The 26,286-nt window shown below is 42.7% G+C and overlaps 2 pseudogenes; both read left to right on the plus strand.

The window, feature by feature from the left end:
* Positions 1-4,435: 4,435 nt before the first annotated feature.
* Positions 4,436-4,852, plus strand: LOC148163022 (histone H2B pseudogene; annotated as a pseudogene).
* Positions 4,853-24,376: 19,524 nt separating this feature from the next.
* LOC148163023 (histone H2B pseudogene) lies at positions 24,377-24,817 on the plus strand (annotated as a pseudogene).
* Positions 24,818-26,286: the final 1,469 nt, after the last annotated feature.

The raw sequence follows: 26,286 nt of genomic DNA on the forward strand, positions 1-26,286 counted from the left end.
ACTACTATTAATCTGAGCAATTCTCCTCTGACCTGATGGAAGTGGTGAGAGAGACGTCCACGCACAGGCCTGAATTCATATCCTTCTCCTCATGGTTAAAAGCATACAACTAGTCAAACAAAGAAACAAACAGCAGGTAAAGTATAATTCCAATTTCCCACTCAATCACAGAGGCTGAGTACCCAGTAGGACTCTTACTGGTTCAGCCTGAGACACCTGACCGCACCCTAGGCCCAATGCTGCGGGTCAGCGGCTCCACATCTCTGAATGGCTAACTCACAGCTGACTGAAGCTTGAGTTGCCTTGCCTAGAAGCCTCCATCATCCTCATGAATCCCATCTGCAAATCCTGAAGGTTTGTGATTTCCACAAGAAAAGATTACAGCCTTGGGAAGAATAGAATTAGCTAAATCTGGCCTACTTAAAGTGTTAGCTCCAGTTACTAGGGACCCTGGAATAGGAATTGTTTCCTGAACTTTCTGATTTAGCGATTTCTGTACCTAGATTGGGTCCTGTCTTCTGTTTTTCCATGAATTCCATAAGAAAAGTAATGTTGAGTAAGTTGGATTGGGGGGCACGTGGGGGTTGCGTTGTTTAAGCGGCTGCCTTTGGCTCACGTCATGATCCCAGGGTCCTGGGATCAGGCCCCTCATCACGCTCTCTGGTCAGTGGGGAGCCGGCTTCTCCTCTCCCTCTGCCTGCTGCTCTGCCTACTTGTCCTCACACTTGCACTCTCGCTCTCTATCAAATAAATAAATAAATCCTTTAAAAAAAAGTTTGATTGGGGATGGTCGACTTATTAGTACTAGTTTCCCAGGGTTGTTGCTTATAATTTGTTACTTAAGTGACAAATCCACTTCTCTCAATCAGTCTTTACCGTTAACCACACTATTAGAGAATGAATGCTCACCAGATGGCCTGTGTCCTCAGTTGCCTTCAGAAGTGATCAGGGGTACTCATTTCCATTTTGCCTAGGCCTCAACATCCATTTTCCCTCACTGCATCTTGGAGTTTGTATCTGTCCCTCACCTTCACACTCCCAGTCTTCTCGGTCTATGTGGTGCATTCAGTGTTGTTTTACTCATGCTCCTATTTGATTTCTGAAAGTACGGACCAAAGCACCCAAAGGAGTGCCATACTGTCCTAATGGATTCCATTTCTTATTATGACTTCTCACATAAAACGCTACATATGAGACTGGTATGTAAGAGCAAGACGGAAAACCTTTGTGTGTCACATGGACAAACACGGGGACTTTGAAACAGCAACAATGAGCATGACAGAAAGGAAGTGCCTCAGTTGAATGCTGCTTAAGCAAAGAGGCTCACCGTTGTATCTTTGAAAACGGGCATGGTGGTGAAGAGCCTTTAGCTCCCCAAATAGTTTTCCCCATCTTGAGGCACTACCAAGGACAAATTACTGGCTGTGATTTCCTCATAATGTTTCCCACTGGCCTTAGAGAATACATTCCATACTTTTCCAAATCCTTTCATTAGATTTTTTAATTATTCCAGAGAAACAATAAGCAAGAAACCTTGCGAGGGTGGCCACTGATCTTAAATTCTTACTGTAACGATCCCAAGGAGAACTCCGGACATATAATGGCTCATCCGAGTTCTTCTACATTGGAACAAACAAAGAACAAAACAACAACAAAGAACCCGGACTTGGCACCTAGTGATGGAAGAGGCATTGCACCCCTTCACGTCTTTGCTACACACAAAAGCCTTCTCTGGTATCCTTCGTTTTCTGCAACTGCCCACCCTATTTTTCTGGAAGTCATATTGTTCTGCCATAGCTAAATAAATTTTGTGATGTGACACTTCAGGAGGTTCCTGGGGCACTTCTGATGGGCTAAGGAAAGTTTTTGGATTTTTGGAGATTATCCAGATTTGTTTGGCAGGGAATGTCATCGTTCACAGGGGCATTTACAAAGTATTTCAAGAGTACAAAAGCCATTCTCAAAATATCGACCAAAGATGGATTGCCAAAAATACCGTAATCAATTTCTAAAAATTGAAATCAGAGTATATTCACTTTTGCAGAGATTGGAAGCTAGAAAAATGAAAAATATGATAAAATTAAGCAACATTAATACCATCTTGAGGAAAAAGGTGGTGAATGAGGTCACCTCACTTCTCTAACGGGACAACAAGTAATCTATATGATGGAAGAAGCAGTGCATGTGCCCATGTACAGCTCGGTTTTCGCATCTCAGATGGGTTGTTCTATACCCCATCCCACCCTCCACCTGCACCAAAATCATATGAAGACATCCTTAACCCCCAGGACCTCCAATGGGATCATATTTGGAGATAGAATCCTTAATGAGGCAATCAAGCTAAAATACCGTCTTTCGTATGCACACTAATCCAAAATGATTTTTGCCTGTATAAAAGGGGGGAATGTTAACACAAAGACATGCGCATAGAGAAGAAAATGTGGAAAAAAAACAAAACAAAACAATAGGAAGAGTCAGTAATTTATGAGCCCGAGAGAGGTACCAGGATCTGATTCTTCTCTCACACATCTCAGAAGGATGTAACCTGGCCCACAACCCTTGATTTGGACTTCTAACCTCCAGAACTGAAACAATACATTTCTGTTAAGCTTCCCAGTCTGTGGTACTTTGTAAGGATAGACTTAGCACACTTATGCAGATCTTGATGCCAAAGTGGGATGATGTTTTAACAAAGGCTTAGGGAGTTGGGAGTGACTCTGAAACTGGGTAATGTGAGGGCGGGAAGAAACTGGGTAATGGGTAAGGATGGTAGCATTTTGAGATACATGGCAGAACAAGCTGAGATTGCTTTGAGGGACTTTTGGTTGAAATATGGACATGAAGTGTATTTCAGGTGAGGGCTCATACAGAAAAGAGGAGAGCTATGGGGAAAGACTTTATCATCTTAGAGAATACATAGAGCATCATGAAAATTATGTTGCTAGAAATGTGAGTGAGAAGGGTGCTTCTGCTGAGATAGCAGATGGAAATTAGAGGCATGTTATTGGAAACTTGAGGAATGGCCATCCTTGTTATCAGGTGACAGAGTATTTGCCCTCACCATGTGCCAGTGTTTTGTGTTTGGTGAAGACTAGAACGTTCACATGATGAGCTGGGACAGATAAGCTGAGGGGATTTGTAAGCACAGGGTTGAAGGCATGGCCTGGTCTCCCCTTGCTGCTCATAGTAAATGCCAGAGGAGAGACCTAAATTGAAGAATGTAGCGTGAAATGAGATGAAACTAGCATGCGATGATTTGCAACCTTCTCAGCCTAACCAGGTAGCCTGCTTTGGAAAAAGGGCCACGGGCGTGCCTGGAAAGCCATCAGTTGGGAGCTTAGGCATGTGACACGTGGGTCCAATCGACCATCTCAGCAGGAGCCAGGAATGGAGATACTGTTATGCAAGACAAACGTGTGGAGGACCCTACTGTGCAATAGCTTGAACCCTTTGGAATGTAGGGAAAGCCAACAGGTGTCTTATTCTGAGAATTTGATGCTGGCTGAAAGGTGGCTAGCCGGAACTCAAGGGAAAGAGATGGGACAGACAACACGAAGGAAGACTGTTGGGACTGCTGGGATTCGGCAGGCGAGAAAAGGGCCCACAGCTATATCTCACTGGGAACATGGGCTATTCTTCAGGAAAGGGGGCAAATGACCCCACAGAAGGTTCAGTGGCTGGCAGGGCTGCCACTGCCACTACAGACCCAGAGGCGCAATGCCAGGATCTGTAGAGCCATCTTCTCCTTGATTCCTGAGAACGAGGCCACCTCCTGGGTTCCAAAGTTTAGGAATACTTGGCCTTCAGAAGAAGGTACTGCAGCAGCCCTGGATAGGTTGGAGGCCGTCACTTCCCATGGCAAAGAGTGTGGGGCTGCCACCCCTTTTGGGAGCAGAGCTCGGGACCTAGAGCCAAAGAGGATTCTTTTCCACCCTTATGATCTAATATAATGTTTCCTACTAGGACCCAAACTTGCTCTGGGCCCACGAACCCTTGTTTCCCTTTCCAATACCTTGATTTTGGAATAGTAGTGACTGTCCTGTGCCTGTCCGTCCATTGTGTTTTGGCAGCAGGTAACTTCTTGTCTCCTGTCACACATTCTCAGCTGGGCAGGAATTACGCCTCAGCATTAATCAGAGCTGGAAATGCACCCTCATCTGGTGTACAGGATATTTAGATGAAATTTGGCCTTTGCATTGTTGCTGGAATGGGCGAATTCCTTCTCCGATTGTCCGATGTGATGTGAAGCTCGAGGGTATGCCGTCACAGGGGACACGGCCTGGCATAGAGTCCCGCTCCCCTGCGTTACATTTTGTCCAATCAGATATGGAGGTTGCCCGTGACGTCAGGAAATGCAGCGACTGTAAATGGGCCAGCGCCCCCTCGGCAGCCGCCATTGTCCTTCCTTCCAGGCTGTCGGGAAGGCGAGCCCCACATGGCTGAGCCTGGCTGTGAGACCCCTTCTGGGGAATGCCCGGGCACGGAGGAACCCACAGCAGCGGACCCGAAGAGCCCGAAGCACGAGCAGCCAAGCCGCCAATGCCGCCGCCGCCGCCGCCGCCGCCGCCGCCGCCCCAACAGTTTCGCCGCCTACTTCCCCAGGGTTCTGAAGCAGGTTCACGAGGGCCTGAGCCTCTCGCAGAAGACCGTGAGCATCTTGGATTCGTTCGTTAAGGACATCTTCGAGCGCATCGCCGACGAAGCCTCTCGCCTGGCCCGCTCCACCAAGTGCTCCACCATCACCACCAGGGAGATCCAGACAGCCGTGCGCCTGCTGCTGCCCGGGGAGATTGGCAAGCACGCCGAGTCCGAGGCCACCAAAGCCATCATCAGGTACACCGTCTGCCGATGAGCTGCCTCCAGACCACCTGACCACCTTGCAAACCAAAGGCTCTTTTCAGAGCCACCTCACTTGGCGGGAAAAGGCCTGTAGGCTTTAAAAAGTGGGACAAACTCTAGAGTTTTTGTTCTCGTTGTGGCATTCTGTGGATATTTAAAGTAGTTTTACTTTGAACCAAACATGATCGGCACTGCTTTCATCTATATTTGCGTGCAGTTTTTCCCTTGGACAACTGTGGACTCTGCTTAACCATGCCGCTTTTCTGGGCTTTCCTATGCGATCATTTCTGTTTGATATTTCTGTAGGTCCGCCTCAATGGGGGTTATTTTTGTTATAATGATGTTTACCTTTTTCTCTCTCATTCTCTCATGAGCGTGTGGTGAATTTTCCAGAGGTTCGTTATGGGTGATATGGCAACAGATAAAGTGCAGAAGCTGAAATCAGAATCTGTCTGACTTCTGTTAGGCGGGTTATTGAAGGGATTTTTAAGTATCTGAAGCAACGTCAATATCCTTTATGCTCTTATAGAAAAGATATTTTTCATATGCATTTGAAATTTATGTTAACGTGATATAATGGGTTCCTAGTATAATTTTTAAATGGATTCTGGAATACATATGAACATTTCTGTCTTAATATTTTGTACAGTAAATATTGGCAGATGTTATTGACAGTACAGCTTCGGTGGTTCCTCTTTATTTATTTACTTGTTTTTTGTTTTGTGTGTTTTTTTAATCAGGTCTTTTATTTCAACAGCAGAGAAAGCAGTACTGTCCTATTTGTGATAATATCACCATAGCACTATACAATGTTTGTTAGTTTACAGCATAATTGTACAGGTACTCTTTTATCTGGTGTTTACAACAATGCCATCATAACTAGTTTATTACAGAAGCAATTCAGATCCAGAGAGCACAGACTCCCAAGACTCGTAAGTGCAAGGTCAGTTCTTGAAGGCAGGAGAGCCACGCGCTTCACCAGGGTCCATAAGAAAATGTGGAGAAAAGAGATACAATTGATGTAATTTTCCTGGTGCTGAAGAAAACTGTATTTGGTTACTTCTTACCTCTCATTTAAATTCGTCATCTCCTTTATCTTCTCACCCCACCCCCACCATTCTTACTACCTTAAGATTGAAAATATGGCTCATTCATTCACTCAACAGAATCCTTGGTATCTACTATATCTGGAATAGACACTGCAAATATGTCTATGTGTAAACAAACAAACAAACAAACAAACAAACAAACATAAGAGCCATCCCTACTTCAGGTTGCATTTGCTTACAGTACGCTAAGGTTCCTGTTTCTTTCTAAGAGGCGTAAAGTTTCCCAAGATAAAGCTGTCCTAGGTATTTACTCATTTGCAGGGCAATCAGATCAACTAAAACTATTTAGGTTCTCTTTTTTTTTTTAGCGTTTACATCTTTTTAAAATTTAATTTCCAAATATTCACAGATACCTTTCGACTGTAATGCTGATAAAGAGATTTCTTGTCACTTTCTGGCTCTAATAAGAAGGATAGGAGCATTTCATCAGCATAGGTGGTATTAAGATTTTGTTTGAGATCTATGTGCTCAGAATGACAATTTTGCTTTTCTAAGACATTTCAGGTAACTTATTAGATATCCAACATGCCCTTCCAGTAGCTTCAGCAGCCATTGCAAACACTCTTTTCTCTTGGTTTATTTAAGTAAGTTATCGATGTTCCAATATTAAAATTTCCTTAAATTTGTGGAAGGGAACCCCTTCATCGGAGGCACTTCGAAGAAGTTTGTAGCCTGGACATAGGTATTGTATGGTTTGTTTGCTGATGTCGTTTAGGCCTACCTTCCCCAATCAGAAGTGATCTGAAAGCTGTAAGTTCATCTGAGCTCTTTCATTACTCCCAATTTTATGAGCATTCACAACTATTTCTTAACCTCATTGAAATGCAAGCCCGAAACTAATCACCCTGCTTCATTCTCCAACTGATTCCTCTTTCTTCAAAAGGAGTTGTTGTCACAATCCCTGAGTGAGTGATTTTGCATTTTCTCACACGAAGGGCTCCAAGATGCCCTAAGATTAAGAATGTCAATGTGCTGCCTGAAGCTTTCTGCTGTACCTACCTTTAGAAGGTGCTCAAACAGGTTCTCCCTGATGACATTATCTATTCTGAGGGTATGACCATCATGTGCCCCGCTGTTAGTGATCGTCTCCATCATCGAGTGAACTACTTTTGAGAGCACTCAGTCAGCAGATCCAAGTAAAGCAGATCCCGGTAAAAACAAAACCGGGAATGTGAACTTCCTGAGAAGAGAGACCTTGTCTCCTTTGCTGTCATATATCAGGAGGGAGTACCATGTATGGCGCTTGGTAGGGACTCAGTAGTTGGTGAATAAATACGGGAAGACGGATGAGAGCAGATGTTCTAGAGTCCCAGAAGAGGCGGTGACGGGTTGGGATAGAAAATGCAAACCGCAGTGGGTTGAGGAGTGAGATGAGGTAGATGAGGAATGGAGATAGAAATCGGGTACTCTTTCAAAGAAAAGGGATACCGGTCAGGAAGTAGGAAGAGAGTGTTAATGGTATCACAGAAGAGGGGCTTTATTTTAGGACTGGGAGATAGGAAAATGTCTAGAGGTAGTCTGTAATACTGGCTGAATCTCAGGTAATGGTGTTGCTGTTACATTAATATCATCATCACCATACCTCTACCATAGGAATTTCCATTAATTACTCCTTTCATCAGAACCCCAGTGCACCAGTTCTCTATTCCTCCACTTGGGCTGCAAGTTCTCCATCAAGATAGCATTCTTCTGAGCTCTGTCATGTATAGGCTGTGTGGCATTCAGCAATTAAATGCTGCTTCTTAATCAAACTCTGACTGTACATTTCTTTGTTCCAGGCGCTGGCAACACAAAGCACCAGCAATGGGGAACATTTCAGGAGGACTTACTAGGAGTCAGGTGTCAGGAGCTTTATATGCAGGTATTTTTAATCTAAGAAACACATAATGCCTCATATATACTAGAAATATTTCTAAGCACTTCAAATGTGGTAACTCATTTTACCCTCTAAGAGTCCCATGTTCCAGACGGGGAGACTAAGGCACAGAAAGATGAAGTAAGTTCCTCAATTTCAATGAGCTATTCAGCAGAAGAGGTAGCATTGGAACCCAGAACACCCGGCGCTAGGTTTTGGGCCCTCACACCACTACAGTGTAAAGCTCCTGGCTTCAGCTTGACAACAGTCTAGTGAAGCTGCTACTATTATTCTCCTCCATTTTCCCCTGAGGCTCAGAGAAATTAGGTTACTTTCCTAAAGTCACACAGCTGGTAAGTGGTAGACCAGGTTTGAATGAGGTTTCTCTGACTCGGAAGCTTATAACCATTTGGATGGCATGTAAAGTCAGTTTCAAGCTTTTTGCTACATGTGCATATCACCAATCCAATTGTTTATTGAATAGAGCTATTTTAAGGAACTTATTTTCAAGATATTTGAAAACATTTTCCTAAGCCGTAATATCTGCAACGTCACAGGATAACATGGTGTTTGTGTATTTTAAATTCACACTAAGTAAACTGCTTAAGTGTAAGAAAAAAAATCTGTGTGCCACTTAAAACCATCTCGTGTGCCTGCAGGGGCATGTATACCACACTTGGGGATGTATTGCCTTCCATAACACTTTTCACCCACGGCCCACCCTTCATCCCCAAAGTTCTGTTCAGACCCCTTTTCCTAAAAATCACAGGGGATGTTGGTTTCCTTCCTGGACTCAGAAAGACATACATTGAGTGGAGTTCCTAGGTTGCTCACAACCCACTGGTCAGAACATTACTTGCATTGCAGTGATGTTTGGTGGGGAGAAGTGGACGGCTAGTTCCAGGGAATCATTCACCATACACAGCAGAGCTAACGAAAACTCTGATCGACTCTTTTAGAACGTTTTAGTTTTGTGGCAAAACACTACTGTCTTAGGAAGGAGAAGAGAAGCAGAGTGGGCTCTCTACTAAAACATGTGCTGAAGAACAGGAGGGGCCAACTGGTAAAGTGCCTGCTGGAGTTGGCAGGATAGCCTTGGATCGTGCTCGAAAGACATGTCAGAGATCTCAACCCACCACAGTTGTCAGTAAAACACTGAGTTTTACTGGTTGGAATGCAAAAGCAAGCCATGTACACCTTTTCTGCCAAGGCTAAAACCTCACAGGTGAAGGGAGTGTTTGAGGGTGCTTAGCGTCCAACAAAGCCCTCCTTATACCCACTTCCCAGGGACCTGGTTGAGGGAAATTAACCAGACTTGGGGAGGAAGGCCAGGGCTGGGTCAATGGGCTGACTTCGTGTGCCATGTGGGAGGAAATGGTACAGCCGAAATTTATTGAGTGCTCATTACCTCTTTTGTGTTAAGCCTTTTACTTCCACCATCTCATTTAATGCTCATAACCACCCTCTGACGTGGGTACTACTTTCATTCCCTTTTTTACTGATGAGACAGCACAGGCTCAGGCAACTTCCCTAGTGGCATACAACTGGTAAATAGTAAAGCTAGGATTTGTACCCAGGTCGGTCTGACTTCATATCATGTAAAACCAGGCTATATCCTGCGGACTGAAAGAGATACTTAGGATGTTTCCATATCTTGGCTGTCGTAAATGATGCTGCAATGTACATGTTAGTGCCCATTGTACCCGTTTTCTCTGGTAAATACCTCCAAAGTGGAATGGTTGCATCACACGGTACTTCTAATTTTTTGAGGAACCTCCATGCTGTTTTCTACAGTGGTGCACCAATTTACATTGCATACATTACCGACAGTGCCCGAGACTTCCTTTTTCCCTCCGTCCTGTTCACAAGCATTTGCTATTCCTAGTCTTTTTGGTTATAGCTATTCTAACTGGTGGGAAGTTTTTCCTTGTTGTGCTTTTCATTTGTCTTTCCTTGATTAGTGATATACAAGACCTTCTCACGTAACTGTTGGGAATCAGTAAGGCTTCTATGAAAAAAATGTCTATTCGGATCTTTTGCCCAGTTTTTAATCAAGTTGTTTGATTTTTCTTTTTCATGCTCTTGAGTTTTTGGACGTCATTTTGTATTTTGGATATTAACCCTTTATCAGATACATGATTTGCAAGTATTTTCTCCCCTTGGACAGGTTGCCTTTTCATTTTGTTGACAATTTCCTTTGCTGTGCAGAAGCTTTTTAGTTTGATGTAGCACCATGTGTTTATATTTGTTGCCATTGTCCTTCCGCTAGGCGTCAGCTCCAAAATAAATAAATGAATACATTGCCAACACTGGTGTCAAGAAGCTTACCACCTATGATTTCTTCCAGGCGTTTTATGGTTTCCCGTCTTACGTTTAATCTTTAGCCCATGGTGTAAGGCGGTGATCCCATTCCATTCTTTTGCATGTGGCTGTTCAGGTTTCCCAATAGCACTGAAGGGACTGTTCTTTCCTCCGTTGTATATTCTTGGTTCCTTTTCTAAATTAATTGACCGTATATGTATGGCTTTCTTTCTGAGCTCTCTATAGTCTCATCGGTTGCTATCGGCATCTGTTTTTATGCCGATAGCATACTGTTTTGTTTGTTATAGCTTTGTAAAAGTGTTTGAAATGCAGGAGTGTGAGGCCTCCAGCTTTGTTCTTCTTTCTCAGGACTGCGCTGCCTATTTTCGGGTTTGTGTTTGTTTGATTGATCGATTGTTTGTGGTTCCATACAAAGTTTAGGATTCTTTATTCTGTTCTTGTGAAAAATGCCATTGAGTTTCGGTAAAGATTGCACTGGGTAGTGCACTGGTAGATTGCTTTGGGTAGGTTAGACATTTAACAATACCAACTCTTCCCATCCCCGAAGATGGAATATCTTTCCAATTATTTGTGTCTTCTTCAATTTTTTCTTCATCATCTTATAGTTTTCAGTGCACAGGTCTTTTGCCTCCTTGGTTAAATTTAATCCCGGTTATTTTCTTCCTTATGATACGAGTGTAGTTGGATTGGTTTCTTGATTTCTCTTTCTTATAGGTCATTTTCAGTGTGCAGAAATCCAACAGATTTTTGCAGTTTGATTTTCCTGTAACTTTACTGAATGCATTTATTAGTTGTAACAGTGTTTTGGTGGAGTCTCTAGGGTTTTCTATATGTGATATTAAGTCGTCTGCAAATAGTGACAGTTCTACTTCTTCCCTTACAATTTGGATGGGTTTTCATTTCTTTGCTGGCCTAAATGCTCTGGCTAGAACTTTCAATATTTTGCAGAATAAAAGTGGCAATTTGGGCGTCTTGATCTTGTTTCTGATCTCAGAGAAATTGCTTTCAGCTTTTCACCATTGAGTATGATGTTGGCTCTGTGCTTGTCACACATGGCCTTTACTATGTTGAGGTGTGTCCCCTCCATCCCCACTTCCTGAGAGGTTTTATTTTTATTTATTGAAATCAGAAAAGGGTATTAAGTTTTATCAAATACTTTTTGCTGCATCTACTAAGACGGTTATATGATTTTATCTTTTGTCTGGTTAATGCTGTGTATCACAATTATTGATTTGCCTATGTTGCACCATCCTTGAATCACAGAGATCAATTCAACTTGATCCTGGTGAATGATTTTTTTTTAATGTGCTCTTGGATTCCGTTTGCTAATGGTTTTTCTTTTATTGAGGATATCTGTGTCAATATTCATCAGGGATATTAGTCTGTCATTTTCATTTCTTATAGTGGTCTGATCCGGTTTTGGGGTCAGAGTAATGCTGTCCTTGTAAAATGAGTTTGGGAGGATTCCTTCCTCTCCAGTGTTTGGGAAGAATTTCTGAACTGTTGGTGCTGGTTCTTTAAAAGTTTAGGTAGAAGTCACCAGGGACACATCTGTTCCTGGGATTTTCTGCTTTGGTAGGTTTTGAGTAATGATTCAATCTCTGTACTTGATATTGGCCTGTCAGATTCTCTTTCTTCATGATTCAGTCTTGGTGGGTTGTGTGTTTTGGGAATTTATCCATTTCTTTTAGGTGATCCATTTGTTGGCATATAACCATTTGTAGTAATCTCTCATGGTCCTTTGTATTTCCGTGGTGTCAGTTGTAATGTCTCCTCTTTGATTACTGATTTTATTCATTTGAGTCCTCTCTCTGTTTTTCAGAGCTAGCCTAGCAAAAGTTTCACCAATTTTATTTCTCTTTTCAAATATCCAGCTCTTACTTTCACTTATGTTGTCCATCCTTTCCTCCTTTCTCTGGTACATTTATTTCCTCTCGAATCTTTGTTACTTTCTCCCTTCTCCTGCCTTTGTGTTTAGTTTGTTCTTTTTCCTAGCACCTTGAGGTGAAAAGTTAGGTTGAGGTCATTCTTGTTTCTTAATGTAGGTGTTTGTCACTGTATGTTTCCCTCTTAGAACGGCTTTAGCAGCAACCTATATGCTTTGATATGCTGTGATTTCATTTGCATTTGCTTCTGGATTTCCCCTTTTGATTTCTTTTTGACCCAAGTGTTATCAAGAAGCATGTTGTTTAATTTCCACATACTGGTGAATTTTCTACCTTTTTGCCTGTTAGTGATATCTCATTTCATACACTTGTAGTTGGAAAAAATAGTATGATTTTAATATTCTTACATTTGCTAAGGGTTGTTTTGCGATCTATCTTGGTGAACGCTCTGTGTGCACCTGAGAATAATGTGTATTCTGTTGTTGTTGGATGAAGTGTTCCATATATGTCTTTTAAGTCCATTTTGCCTACAGAATGGCTCAAGTCCAATGTTTCCTTATTGATGTTCTGTCTGGAGGACCCATCCAATATTGAGAGTGGGCTATTGGAGGCGCCTGGATGACTTAGTCAGTTAAGTGTCTGTCTTAGCTCAGATCATGATCCCAGGTTCCTGAGATCGAGCCACTCGTTGGGCTCCCTACTCAGTCGGGAGCCTGCTTCTCCCTCTCCGTCTACCTGCCAATCTCCCTGCTTGTACCCACTCTCTTTGTCCAATGAATAAATAAAATTTAAGAAATTTGTATATTGGAGTCTCCTTTTATTATTGTATTATTTTCTATTTTCCTTTCGGTTTTTTAAGGATTTGCTCAATATATTTCGTTGCTCCAGTGTGGAGTGCATATTTATGATTGTTATATCTTCCTGAAGAATTGATCCCCTCGTCATTACCTAATGACCATCTCTGTCTCCTGTTAACATTTTGGCTTAAAGTCTATTTTGTCCGACATTAGTATTGCTAACCCTGCTCTCTCTGGTTTCCACCTGCATGGAATATCTTTTGCCAACCCTTCACTTTTTACCTCTGTGTGTCCTTAGAGCTGAGGTGAGTCTCTTGTAGGCAGCCTTTCGTTAAATCTTGCTTTTTGATCACTAAGCCACTGTACGTCTTTTGATTGGAGAATTCACTCCATTAAAAGAGTAATTATTGATAGGACTTACTAATGCCACCTTATTATTTGTTTCTTGGCTGTTTTGTAATTCTACTTTTCCCTTCTTCCTTTCTTGTTGCCTTCCTTTGTAAATTGACCATTTTCCATACTGGTGTGCTTTGATTCCTTTCTCTTTACCTTTTGTGTATCTATGGTAGATCCTTGCTTTGTGACTCCTGTGAGGTTTACATACAACATCTTGTAGGTATAACATTCTCTTTTACACTGAGAACAGCTTAACTTTGGTCACAGCCCCAACTCCATATTGTTATTCCCCACCCTTTTACTTTTATTACATCATTGTTTGGGTGTGTGTCTCTGTGTGTGTGTCTGTGTATCCATTAACAATTTGTTAAAACTACGCAAATTTCAATCCATTTATCTTTTATCCTTTATTCTTAGGTTACCCAGTCAGTACCTCTGCGCATTCACAGTATTTGGGTATTCTGAATCTGACTATATGCTTGCCTTTACCAGTGTGTAAAATGTATTGGTGTTCCAATTAGTGTCCTTTTTTTTCAGCTTGACGAACTCCTTTCGGCATTTCTTGTGATCCAGGTTTAGTCATGACAGGTTCCCTCAGCTCTTATTTATTAGGGAAAGTCTTTATTTCACCTTCAATTCTGAAGGACAGCATTGCTGGGTCAAGTATTTTTGGTGGGCAGTTTCTTTCTTTTACCTGTTTGAATATATCAATCATCCTATCCTCTCCTGGCCTTTAAGCCTTCTGCTGAAAAATCCACCGACAGCCTTTTTTTTTTAAAGATTTATTTATTTATTTTGAGAGAGTGAGAATGAGAGAGAGAGAGCACATGAGAGGGGGGAGGGCCAGAGGGAGAAGCAGGTTCCTCGCTGACCAGGAAGCCTGATGCGGGACTCGATCCTGGGACCGCAGGTTGATTACCTGAGCCGAAGGCAGTCGCTTACCAACTGAGCCACCCAGGCGCCCTCCACTGATACCCTTATGTGGTTTCCTTTGTATGAGAGAAAAAATTTTTTTCTCTTGATGCTTTTAAAACTCTCTCTTTGATTTTGGATTTAGACAATTTGATTGTTATGTGTCTCAGTGAAGCATGTTTTGGATTGTAATTTTGAGGTGACCTATTAGCTTCATGAACTTGGATATCCACATCTCTCCCCATGTTTGGGGAGTTTTCAGTCATTATTTCTTTCAATAAGCTTTGTACTCCTTTTTCCCTCTCTTCTCCTTTGGGGTGCCAATGATTCCCACATTATTATTTTTGATGGTATCCCATAACTCACATAGGCTTTCTTCATTTCTTTTCATTGTTTTTTATTCTTTTCCCATTTCTAGTTGTATGATTTCAATTGATATATCTTTGAGCTCACTGAGTCTCCCCTTTGATCATTCAAGTCTGCTGATGACGTTCTCTATTGAATTATTCAGTTCATTGTGTTCTTTAGCTCCAAATTTTCAGGTTAGTTCTTTTTCTTTCTCTTTGTTGAACTTCTCAGATTTGTTCTTGCATTGTTTTCCTGATATCATTAATTTGTTTATTTGTGTTCTCTTATAGCCCTGTGAGTCTTTATAGAACAATTTGGGTTGAATTGTTCGTCAGAGGATTCCCGGATCTCCACTTCTTTGGGGCCAATTACTGGAGGTTTATGGTATTCCTTTGGTAGACACAGGTTTCCCTCATTCTCATCACTGTTGCCTTGTGTAAGTGTCTGTGCATTTGAGGAAGCAGTCAGGTCTTCCAGACTTTATGGAGTCATTATGCAGTATGGATGTGCAGCATACTGGCTTGTTCTATGCCCCTGCATCTACTGGCACAAGGTGCTATGTATAGGGGCACATGGCAGCAGCAGGACATAGGGGGCTTGATGTCTCTTCAGTTCAGGGCACTGAGTGTCCACAGTGTCAACATCTGTGTGTTTGTCGATGAGCATGGCAGAGAGAATGCAGTGTCTAGAAGGGCTGTTGGGCTCATAAGTGGTGACCCCAGGACCCATAGCTAGGGACCAGGGTAGGCAGTAATGGTGGCCAGAGCCAGTGGTGTACACACACTAGGCTGTGAGGGTCTACTGCAGGTGTCACCTGCAGACACATTTGTGGTGATGGGGGCCAGGGAGGTAGCAAAAGCCAAGGCGAACTGTACATTCAGTGGCATCTGTAGAGTGCCTGGGTGCCAGTGGCTTCATGCTCTACCCCCAGGTATGGAGACAGCAGTGGAGTCCAGTGATGGGGTCTGGTTGAGGGTCATGCGGGTCCAAACCTGGAGGGAAAAGCTACCCATGGGCATGGTGATGTCAGCCACTGACAGATGGCAGAGCCTGATCTGAGCCCACAGTCAGCTACAGGGACCCTGGATGATGGTGGGCTCTTGTACAGCTGCAGTCTCTTCCCCTGGGCCTGCATACTGAGTTGAAAGCCAGTGATGGAGGTAGGGCTCGGGGTCTAAAGGTACACAGCTCCAGGGACTATCTACAGGTGTGTGTGGTATTGCTGGCCAGTAACAGATGACAGGGCCTGAAACAGACCCACGAGGACATTGGGGGAGGGGGTTCCTAGATGTCAGTATGCTGTCCTGTGGCCACACCATCTTTCTCCTGTGCCTGTGCGGTACAGTGAGTGCCAGTGGTGGGAGATCTGCCAGAGTGAGCCTTCTAGAGGTGCTCTCTGTAGTTGGGCATGGTGTTGCAGGGCAGTGACAGGAGCCTGAGCATGATTCCAATCCATAAGCAGCTGTTGGCAGGGGCCTGGCTGTTAGAGTGTTCACCTATCACTGCACAGTCCCCTCTGTGTGCATACCTGCCATAGCAGATGTCAATGACAGGCACCAGGCCATGGCATGCATGTGCATAGATAGTTAGAGGGGCTAGCCCCAAGTGCATGCAAGCTGGTGGGTCTGACAAGGGTACCTAAGATGGTGTCTTGCTCTTGCACAGCTGCTAGAAAAATGGATTGCCTGTAAGCTTAACTCCTGGATTCTGGTTGAGGTGGGAAAGGATCCAGGTGGCTATTGTTCTATTCTTGTGCAGCTTCAGAGAGTTTGGATGGTTATTCATGTGTTTCTGGGCACTGGCAGGGTGGGGTCTGTGTAGGGGTGTTGTTTGGAGAGAGGTCCGGGGCAAGGGAGGCCCACATGCTGACGTATGCCTGGCTTTAGGAACCTAAATATCACGGGGATGGTTGTCAGCATCTGTGTACCCAGCCAGTGAATCCATCAGTGGTGGAAGCTGCTGAGTTTGTCTGCACAAAATTCTCCATAAACTGCAGTCAGTCCAGCTGTGTATGTGCTAATAATAGTCTCTGCTTTTATTCCTTGTCCCTCGCCAACTCTCTTTGCTGCCACTGGTGCGGTAAAACTGACGGTAGACCTTCATGCAGTGCCAGGACAGTCTAGAGAAGCTGGGCACTCACTCCACATTTCCTTCCCTGGTGAGAGGAATTCTTACTAGCTGGGACATTTCTTCTTGGCCCAGAACAATGCTAGCTTGAGGGATGGAATGATGCAGGGAAAAGGAATTTGACTTCCTTCACTTCTTGTGTAATTCTGCTCTGCTTGGTTGTTTGGTTGACACTAGGGCTAGCGCCGCCTCAGTGGAATGGAGAGGTCTCCCAGATGGGTTTTGTTCACGAACCACCATCTAATCACTGATGCTGTCGAGGAATGGGAAAGCTGAGATCCCCATATCTCCATTTTTCTCCAATGTCTGAAATTACCCCATGTGAGGAAGAACACTGAGTTCCTAAAAGTGAAAGAATATTCATTATGCCAGTCCAATTATTATAATCAGCACAATAATTATGCACGTGGTTTTTCCTTAACCAAAATTCCCACGGGTGTGTGACAATATACCCGGTTTAGCCTCAAAGCCACCCAAAGTGATATGGACCCTGTCTAATTCCATTTCCCATGGGTTAACATTTTTCACCATTGCCTCTGTAGGAATATCGCGTAAGAAGAGGTAGGTACATAATTGACACCTTTCAGGATTTCAGAAGATTAAATACCTATTTAATGCCTTGCACACCTTACCCCATCTCAATTCTGGTTACCTTAAGACTTTAACTCGGAAGTAAAGACATTTAAGAAAAAATGATAACTCAGAGTATTACACCAACTGACACCAAATGAACACAAATTGTAAAGAATGTAATTGAGGATGATAGAAGAAGATGTGGGATGTAAGAAGGAATGATAATAGAATGAACTGGCAAATGAGGTAAATGATACTTTGATGGCATAAAATAATTATACTGATTATGGCAATTTAAGAAAAATGTTAACAAGATAGAACTAAACACAGGATTATGAATCACTTGGATAATGGGTTGTGTCCAAGGACATCACCTCATACCACTACAGGAAGTACTCTGCCATCACCTCCGGAGAGATCCAGACAGCGGAACACCTGCTCTTGCCCAGGAAAACTGGCAAGCATGCCGTGTCTGAGGCCACTGAGGACGTCATTCGGTACACCAGAGGCCAATGAGCTCCCTCAGGAGCACCTGACCACACCGCAAACCAAAGGCTCTTTTCTGAGCCACCTCACATGGCAGAAAAAGACCTGTGGCCCTCCAAAGTGCAGTCGACTCTAGTGTTGGACCTGTGCCGTTCTGCCGAGTTTTAAAAATTCTTATTGTGAAAGAAATGTTAAAAACATTATCCGCTCAACTTTATATATGTCTTCAGTGCAGTTTGTTATGAATTTTTCTTAACCATACTGCATTTCAGCACTTTTCAAAATGGTCATTTCTATTAGGTATTCCCTTAGGTCGGCCTCTTCAGGGATCTCTACGGTCAAAACTATTTGCACAAGAATTTTATTTACCTCACGCATTGTCATTCTCCCACCTGTGTACAGTCGTATCACCGAGAGATTTTGTTTTCAAAATGTGTGGTATAGCAATAATGAAAGTGCAGTAGCAGTTAAAACAATCACACTTACCCCATTCAGACTCCTTTAACATATCCCGTTATCCGAATTCACATAAATGCATAAAAGAGGACCCAAACACCGTGCAGAAAACTCAATCAAACGGTCTAGGAAAATGCCATGCTCAAGCCCCTGACCTTGTGAAAGGCCTACTTTGCTTCATTCAAATTTCTCTGATTCTGCGCCTTGGTAGCCTACCATCTTCCCTTTGACACAAAGGGCTTCCTGCCCTGCAATTTTGCCTGGATGACGGGGACGTCCAGTGAGAGCAGCTGTGCTCCCAGCCTCCTCCCCTAGCAGCAGCCAATAAGCAACTGGCAGCGCAGGATCCACAGCCACTGGCCCCAAGGGTGGTGGGGTGACCAGGGCTGAACCAATAACAGCTTTCCCGTGTCATGCAGCCTGGAGATTGAGGGGGAAGGTGGTGTGATTGCCTGCCTATGGGTTTCTGTTGAAGCTCTTCCTTTTAACCAGGGTGGTGGAAGTGGAAACATGCAGATGTCACCGTGGGACCTGTCCCTATCGTTTTGCATCAAAATAAGAGGAGGCCCTTTGGCAATTAAGAGGACAAAGGTGACTCCTTCCTCTAACCTCAAGTGATTTGACGGGTAGGAGGGCTTAGGATAATGGTAATGCACTTTAATACCCATTGTGTTTTCCTTCTTGGTGCATGGCCTTTTTTTCTTCCTTTCTTCCCTTTTCCTATAGGTACATGCTGAATTGCAAAGTAGTTGGTGATTATCCAAGAGCTTTCCATTTCAATGATTTCTAGCTTCCTATATACCTGTGAAGAGAGAACACAGTGGCAGGGTTGGGGTGGGAACTCCAATCCTTGGCAATTTGTTACAAGTTGCAAGAAAACCCACTATTTTTTTTTTATGTTTGCTATGTGTTCCATGTGAACTTCTAAACTAAATTCTAAATAACCTTTGATTTGAATGTAGAAACCTGTGAAAGATGTCATTCCCCGAAACAAAAGCTAGGTAAATTACAGCAATCCAACCTTTTCTGGAGCCCGTTAGAAGAGAGAAAAAGCCAAAAGCATTCCAGGGGGGAGAAAAAGAGCTTGCTTCATAAAAACCCTAGAAAAGCCTCAACGAAATCCAGTGGAAGTAAATCCTTGTGGGTGGTACCTAGAAATTGCCATATATAGTGTGAAGAAAATTTTAGAAGCCTAAGACTCCTTGCGGAGCCGTTTGCCTTTTCAGAGAAAGAACTGTGGACCGTTCAGAAAAGGAAAACTGAATTTCACTAAGTCTCTTAAATTCAATCAAGCTAAATGCTAGTGGTTCAAAATGCCCATGTTTGTCAATATGACATATGGATACTTTTCAAAGTTACTCATGCATATCGGTGTCATACACGTTGTAGTATGTAAAATGTAATTTTCAGAACCTCAATCCGCTAGAGTATGTGTGTGTGTGTTGCGTTTGTAATTTCGGAAATCAATTGGGAGGACTGGGAAACAACATTAAATGCACCATATTTGGACTGTGGATGGGACATTTGGAGTGGAAGTGTGAGAGATACACATGAAATCTGGGAAGGAGAAAGGAAAATGGGGTTTGATGTCAAAGACCAGAGTGGGAAAGGAGTACATCCGATTATTCCTATGAGTGGATGATTGAAGTAAAAGGTACCTAGTGAGCAATCATGGTGTAATGCTGTGGTTACTGAGATGAAGTAAGGGGAATGGCTACTGCTTCACTAACAAAGTATAAGCAACAACACGGGGGAAATAGCAGTAATAGGACAGGCATATACGAATCAGACTTTTTCAATGCTAGTCATAGTGTGAAATTCTTTGAAAAGCATAAGCAAGGACCCAAACTCAGTACGGAAATATCTAAATCCAAAAGTTCAAGAAACAACAAGTATTCAGGACCCCTCCCAACTGAGGCTGCTACTCTTAAGTCATTCAGATTTACCTGACTGTTCTTTTCAGGCTACAACCTTTTGTTCTTGAAAGGTCAGGCCTTAGTTACTTAGGGTATTGTGGGTATTGTGGAGCATCCGATTAGCGCAGCCCCACGCTTCTGAATCGGCCTCTGATGGACCTGCAGCCTCTGAGCCACCGCCATTGTTCCTATGCGTGAGGAGGTGTCTCAAGATGAGCCAATACGTGTCTTCCTTGGTCATTCCACCTGGGAGATTGAGAGGGAAGCACCGCCGAGTTTTTTTTTAATGAGCACAACCTGTTTATTCTTAAATTCAACATCCATAAAGCCACTCTGTCAGATTGCTGTCGAGGTTTGTAAATGCTGCTTTCAATTTCTGTGTTTACGCTGTTGTGGGAAGGTAACAGTTTGTGGATCAGCACCAGCCCAGGGGGCACATTTTGAGTAGCAATGTGATGGAAGTGTCTTGCCTGAAGGATGCTGGGTGTGAGCATCTGAGGAGGGGCTCAAACTCAGGTCTTCTCACTCCAGGTGCTGAAAGACGTGCTCCCCCGGCAAGCCTGCCACTGCATCCACCTGAAGCCTGTCTTCCCCTGTTAGCCATGGACAGAAGGAGGTCCCTGAGGTGGGTAGCAGTCCTTCAGACACAGCAACAGAGACATCACTCCCCATTCTCCTCATCTCCCCAACTATAGGCAACCGCTATTTCTGTTTTATGTCTCTGCGGTTTTGCCTGTTCCGGACATTTCATAAGAATGGAATCATACGATATGTAGCGTTTTCTGACTGGCTCCTTTCACTTACAAAATGACTTCAGTTTCGTCCAGGTTGCAGCATGTATCAGTACTCCATTCATTTCTATGGCTGAATAATATTCCCTTCATACCACATCTGTTTATCCATTCATCAGTTGCTGGACATTTGGGTTTCCCCCACTTTTTGGATATTATAAAAAATGCTGCTATAACTATTCTTTTATAAGATTTTATGTGGACATAGATTTTCATTTCTCTTAGGTATATACTTTGGGATGAAATTGCTGGGTTATACGTTATCTCTATGTTTAACGTTTTGAGGAACTGCCAGCCTGGTCACAAAGTGGCTGCGTGATTTTACTTTCCCACCGGCAACAAATGACAGTCCCACTTTCTCCTCATCCTCGATAACACTTTGTTATTATTATCTGTGTTTTTGATTGTAGCCATCCTGGTAGGTGTGAAGTGGTATCTCATTGTGGTTTTGATTTGTCTTTCCCCAGTGACTAATGATGTTGAACATCTTTTCATTTGCTTAGTGGACATTTGTGTATCTTCTTTGAAGAGATGTGCATTCAGATCCTTTGCCCATTTGTTAATGTGGTTATTTGTCACTTTATTACAGAGCTGTAAGTGTTCTTCCTATATTGTAGAGACAAGTCCCTTATCAGATATATGCACATATACTTGTAAATATTTTCTCCCCTTCTGTGGGTTTTCACTTTCTTGGTGATGTTTTTTTGAAGCATGGAATTTTTAAATTTTCATGAGGTTCACATTACCTATGTTTTTCTTTTATTGCTTGTGGTATCATATCTAAAATTCTGTTGCCAAATCTGAGGTCATGAAGATTTACCTCTATGTTTCCTCCTAATCGTTTTATATTTTAAACTCATATTTTGATCTTTGACCCATTTCTAGTTAATTTTAAATTTTTTTCTTGTTTTCTTTTAATATTAATTTCAGTGTAGTTAACATGCCGTGTAATATTAGTTTCAGGTGTACAATATAGTGATCCAACAGTTCAATGTATTACTCAGTGCTCATCAAGATAAGTGTACTCTTAATCCCCTTCACCTATTTCACCAATCCCCCCCCCCCACCTCCCCTCTGGTAAGCATCGCTTTGTCTTCTACATTTAAGCGTCTGTTTCTTGGATTGTCTCTGTCTCTCTCTGTCTCTGTCTCTCTCTCTCTCTCTCGCATTTTTACCCCTCTGCTCATTTGTTTTGTTTCCTAAAATCCACATGTGAGTGAAATCATATGGCATTTGTCTTTCTCTGACTGCCTTATTTTGCTTTTCATACATTCTCTAGCTCCATCCGTGTTGTTGCAAATGGCAAGATTTAGTTATATTTTATGGCTGAATAATATTCCATTATCTATATCTGTACCACACTTCTTCTTTTTTAAAGATTTACTTATTTGAGACACACACACACACACACACACACACACACACACGAGACACAAGTGTGCACGAGCATGTGGGGGGGCAGTCAGAGGGAGAGGGAGAGAGGATCCTAAGCAGGCTCTGCGCTGAGCACAGAGCCCCACATGGGGCTCCATCCTACGACACTGAAATCAGAACCTGTACCGAAACCAAGAGTTGGATACTTAACCAACTGCACCATCCAGGTGCCCCCATATCACATCTTCTTTATCCATTCATCTCCTGATGGACTGTTGGGCTGCCTCCACAGTTTGGCAATTGTAAATAATGCTGCAATAAACATAGGGTTGCACACATCTTTTGAAATTAGTGGTTTTGGGTTTCTTTGGGTAAATACCCAGTAGTGAAATTACTGGATCATATGATAGTTCTACTTCTTAATTTTTTGAGGAACCTCCATACTGTTTTCCACGGTGTTTGTGCCAAGTCTTGTTCCTACCAACAGTGCATGAGGGCTCCCTTTTCATTATATCCTCATCAACACTTGTATTTTCTGGACTTTTTGATACTCGCCTTCTGATTGGTGTGTGGGGTGATATCACATTGTGGTTTGATTTGCATTTCTCTGATGAGTAATGAGGTGGAGCATCCTTTCATGGGTCTGTTGGTCATCTGTATGTGTTCTTTGGAAAAATGTCTCCTTAGGTCCTCTGTCCATTCTTTAATCAGATTGTGTTTTTCCTTTTTAGTTGTTTGAGTTCTTTATATATTTTGGATATTCACCACTTACCGAATATATCATTTGCAAATATCCTCTCCCATTCACTAGTTAGACTTTTTCTTGTGTTAATGGTTTCCTTTGCAGTGCAAAAGCTTTTTATTTTTGCTTTTGTTTTCCCTGCCCGAGGAGACATATCCATAAATATGTTGCTAAGGCCTATGTCCAAGAGATTACTGCTTATGTTTTCTTTTAGGAGTTCTATGATTTAAAGTCTCACACTTAGCTTTTCAATTAATTTTGAGTTTATTTCTGTGCATGGTATAAGAAAGTGGTCCAGTTTCATTCCTTTGCCTATAGCTGTCCAGTTTTCCCAATATCATTTACTGAAAATAGTGGAATATCATTTATACTGTTATAACATTGTTATGAAATACTGTTATGATATTGGGAGGAAAGAAAATGCCCCAGCAGTGGGCCCTGATAGAGTCATTCTCATGGCATTGGGAACTCTAGTTATGGGACTCACACTCTCTCTGGGACCTGAAAATGAAATCAGTACAATTTGGTTGCTTTGGTGACATCTTAAGGTGAAAATGGTGTAGGCATAAATCAGCCAATGTGACGGATGACCTTTATCTGTATGACCTTTTCCAAAATTCACCCAGTGTGTTGCTTCTGGGATGCCTAGGACATGTACTTTATTACTTCTTAGGCCATTTCCTAAGTCTCTTGGGCTCTCTTTAAACTTTTCTTTCTCTTTGTCTCTCTATAAGGTGTTCTGCACAATCTCTTCCACCTGTTTTAATTCACCAATTCTCTATCCAGCTGTGTCCTATATGCTGTCCAGAATTTCTTCAATCTTTTATTCCAGTGGTTATGAGGTTCTGTTCTAGAACATAAATGTTTCTTCAAAATACTTTGCTCTTGTAAGTAATTAGATATTTCTTCCTCATGTTTTAGGTATCTTATCGCTTACTTAAATAGGTTAAACATATTTTAATAATTTATATCTGATAATAAGCCTTTACTAGATACAGTGTGGCTTATTGATACTACTGACAGTGGCCTGCCTTTGGATTATGTCCTTGTTTAGGAGGACTTAATCTGTAGGTATATTGTTAAAGCCTCAACTAATGTTCAGCCACTCTAAAAAGAGGTAGAATTTGTTGTTCCATATGGCAGGCATGAACCAGTTTGTGGTCCAGATGACCTATAACTCTATGTGGCATGTTTCTGATAGAGGCAACACGAAGTTTAGAAGATGCCAGAATCCCACTGTGATTGGTGGATGGGACGCAGAAGGGTGTGCAATCAAATGCACATGTGACGTGGCCTGACATAGCGACGTGTTCCCTGCATTGCACTTTGTCCATTCAGATGTGGAGGTTGCCCGTGACGTCAGGAAATGCAGCGACTATAAATGGGCCAGTGCCCCCAGCCGCCGCCATTGTCCTTCCTTTCGAGCTGTCGGGAAGGTGAGCCCCACATGGCTGAGCCTGGCTGTGAGACCTCTTCTTAGGAAAGCCTGGGCACAGACGGAGGATCCCACGGCAGCCGACCCGAAGAGCCCGAAGCAGAAGGAGGCAACGCGCCAGTGCTGCCGCCGCTGCTGCCACCACCACCCTCTCAACATCACTGCACCCCACCCCCGCTACAGTTTCACCACCTATTCCCCAGGGTTCTGAGGCATGTTCACAAGGGCCTGAGCCCCTCGCAGAAGACCGTGAGCATCATGGATTCGTTCGTCAAGGACATCTTCGAGCACATTGCCTACGAGGCCTCTCGCCTGGCCCGCTCCACCAAGCGCTCCACCATCACCTCCAGGGAGATCCAGACAGCCGTGCGCCTGCTGCTGCCCGGGGAGATTGGCAAGCACGCCGTGTCCGGGGCCACCAAGGCCATCATCAGGTACACCTTCCGCCAGTGAGCTGCCTCCGGACCGCCTGACCACCTCGCAAACCAAAGGCTCTTTTCAGAGCCACCTCACTTGGCACAAAAAGACCTGTAACTCTCCAGAGACCCACCTACTCTAGCGTTTGGACCTGTGCCATTCTGCCCATCCTTATAACACCTTTGTCGTTTATGAAACATTACCAATTGTATCAACCCCACCTTAATGTATGTCTTTAGTGCAATTTGTTCCAAGCAAAATCATCAATTTCCTTTAACCACGTTGCAATCGTTTGCTTGCGTAGAGTGCCATTTCTGTCAGTTATTGGACCTGTGCCATTCTGCCGGTTTTTATCCATTTGTACCATGAACGAAACAGTATGAAACATCACAGCTCGACTTTAATATATGACTGTAGTGCAGTTTGTTCCAAGGAAAATCAGAATTTTCCTTAACCATAATGATTTTCATGGCTTTCCTAAATGGCCATTTCTGTTAATTATTTCTCCAAGTCAACCTTATGGGGATATTTTCTTAATGGTCTTTACCCTTTTGCTTTTATTCTCTCACTAGTGCATGCTGGAATTTTCGAGAAGTTCATTATGTCTGATATGGCAACAGATAAAATGCAGAAGTAGACGTAAAGATACATCTGAGTTCTTTAGGCTAGATATTAAGGAGATATTCAGATATCTGAAACGATGTCAGTCTCCACTCTACTTTTTTAGAAAACATATTTTTCACATGCATTTATGTCATCATGATGTCACGGGTTTTTAAAAATTATTTTAAAATAAATTGACTAAAATTTCTATTCTAATGTTTTGTTAAAGTAAACACTGTCAGATACAACTGGCACAAAAGTTCTTTGGCTTCCTGTTAATTTTGAGACGTGTAAAGTTGTCCTGAGACCAGAAATGGTTCTAGAGATTTACTCATTCTGGTGCAATCAGGTCAACTGAAAATAGCCTCTTCTCGGTGGTCAACTTTCAAAAACAATTCAATGCCTAATATCCATCAAAACTTCCAAATCATATTGTTACCTTAAACGTACTTTATACAATCTTCAGTTGACTTTGGCTCCTTGGACTAATGCAAAATGAAGGGAATTAGTAATCTTAGTTTATCTGGAGACTTCTGTTGAATTAAATCTCACAAGTACACCCAACACAAGGTGGGGGGGTGGTGAGGGACATTCAAATCATGATGTTGACGGAAACTTTCTTGTCACCTTCCTGACTGAAATAGGAACGACAGTAGCATTTCATCCGCAAACATGATATTAGGCTTTCGCTTGAGGTCTATGTGTTCACAATAACATCTTTGGTTTTCAAAGTGTTTTAGGTAACAGAATGGATCTAAAACATTCGCACGTGCTGTTTTACCACCTATCGAGATTAACATTTTTTAGTATCGTTTGGCTTATTCCCATAAATCATATTATAGATTTTCCAATAGTCAATCCTGCTAGCATTCTTGGAAGTAAATCCCTTCCTCCTGGATGGC

This window comes from Eumetopias jubatus, unplaced genomic scaffold (genome assembly GCF_037043125.1).
Source record: "Eumetopias jubatus isolate StellerSeaLion01/CBP00866 unplaced genomic scaffold, mEumJub1_p1.0 scaffold_11, whole genome shotgun sequence".
In the NCBI taxonomy this organism is placed as follows: Eukaryota; Metazoa; Chordata; class Mammalia; order Carnivora; family Otariidae; genus Eumetopias; species Eumetopias jubatus.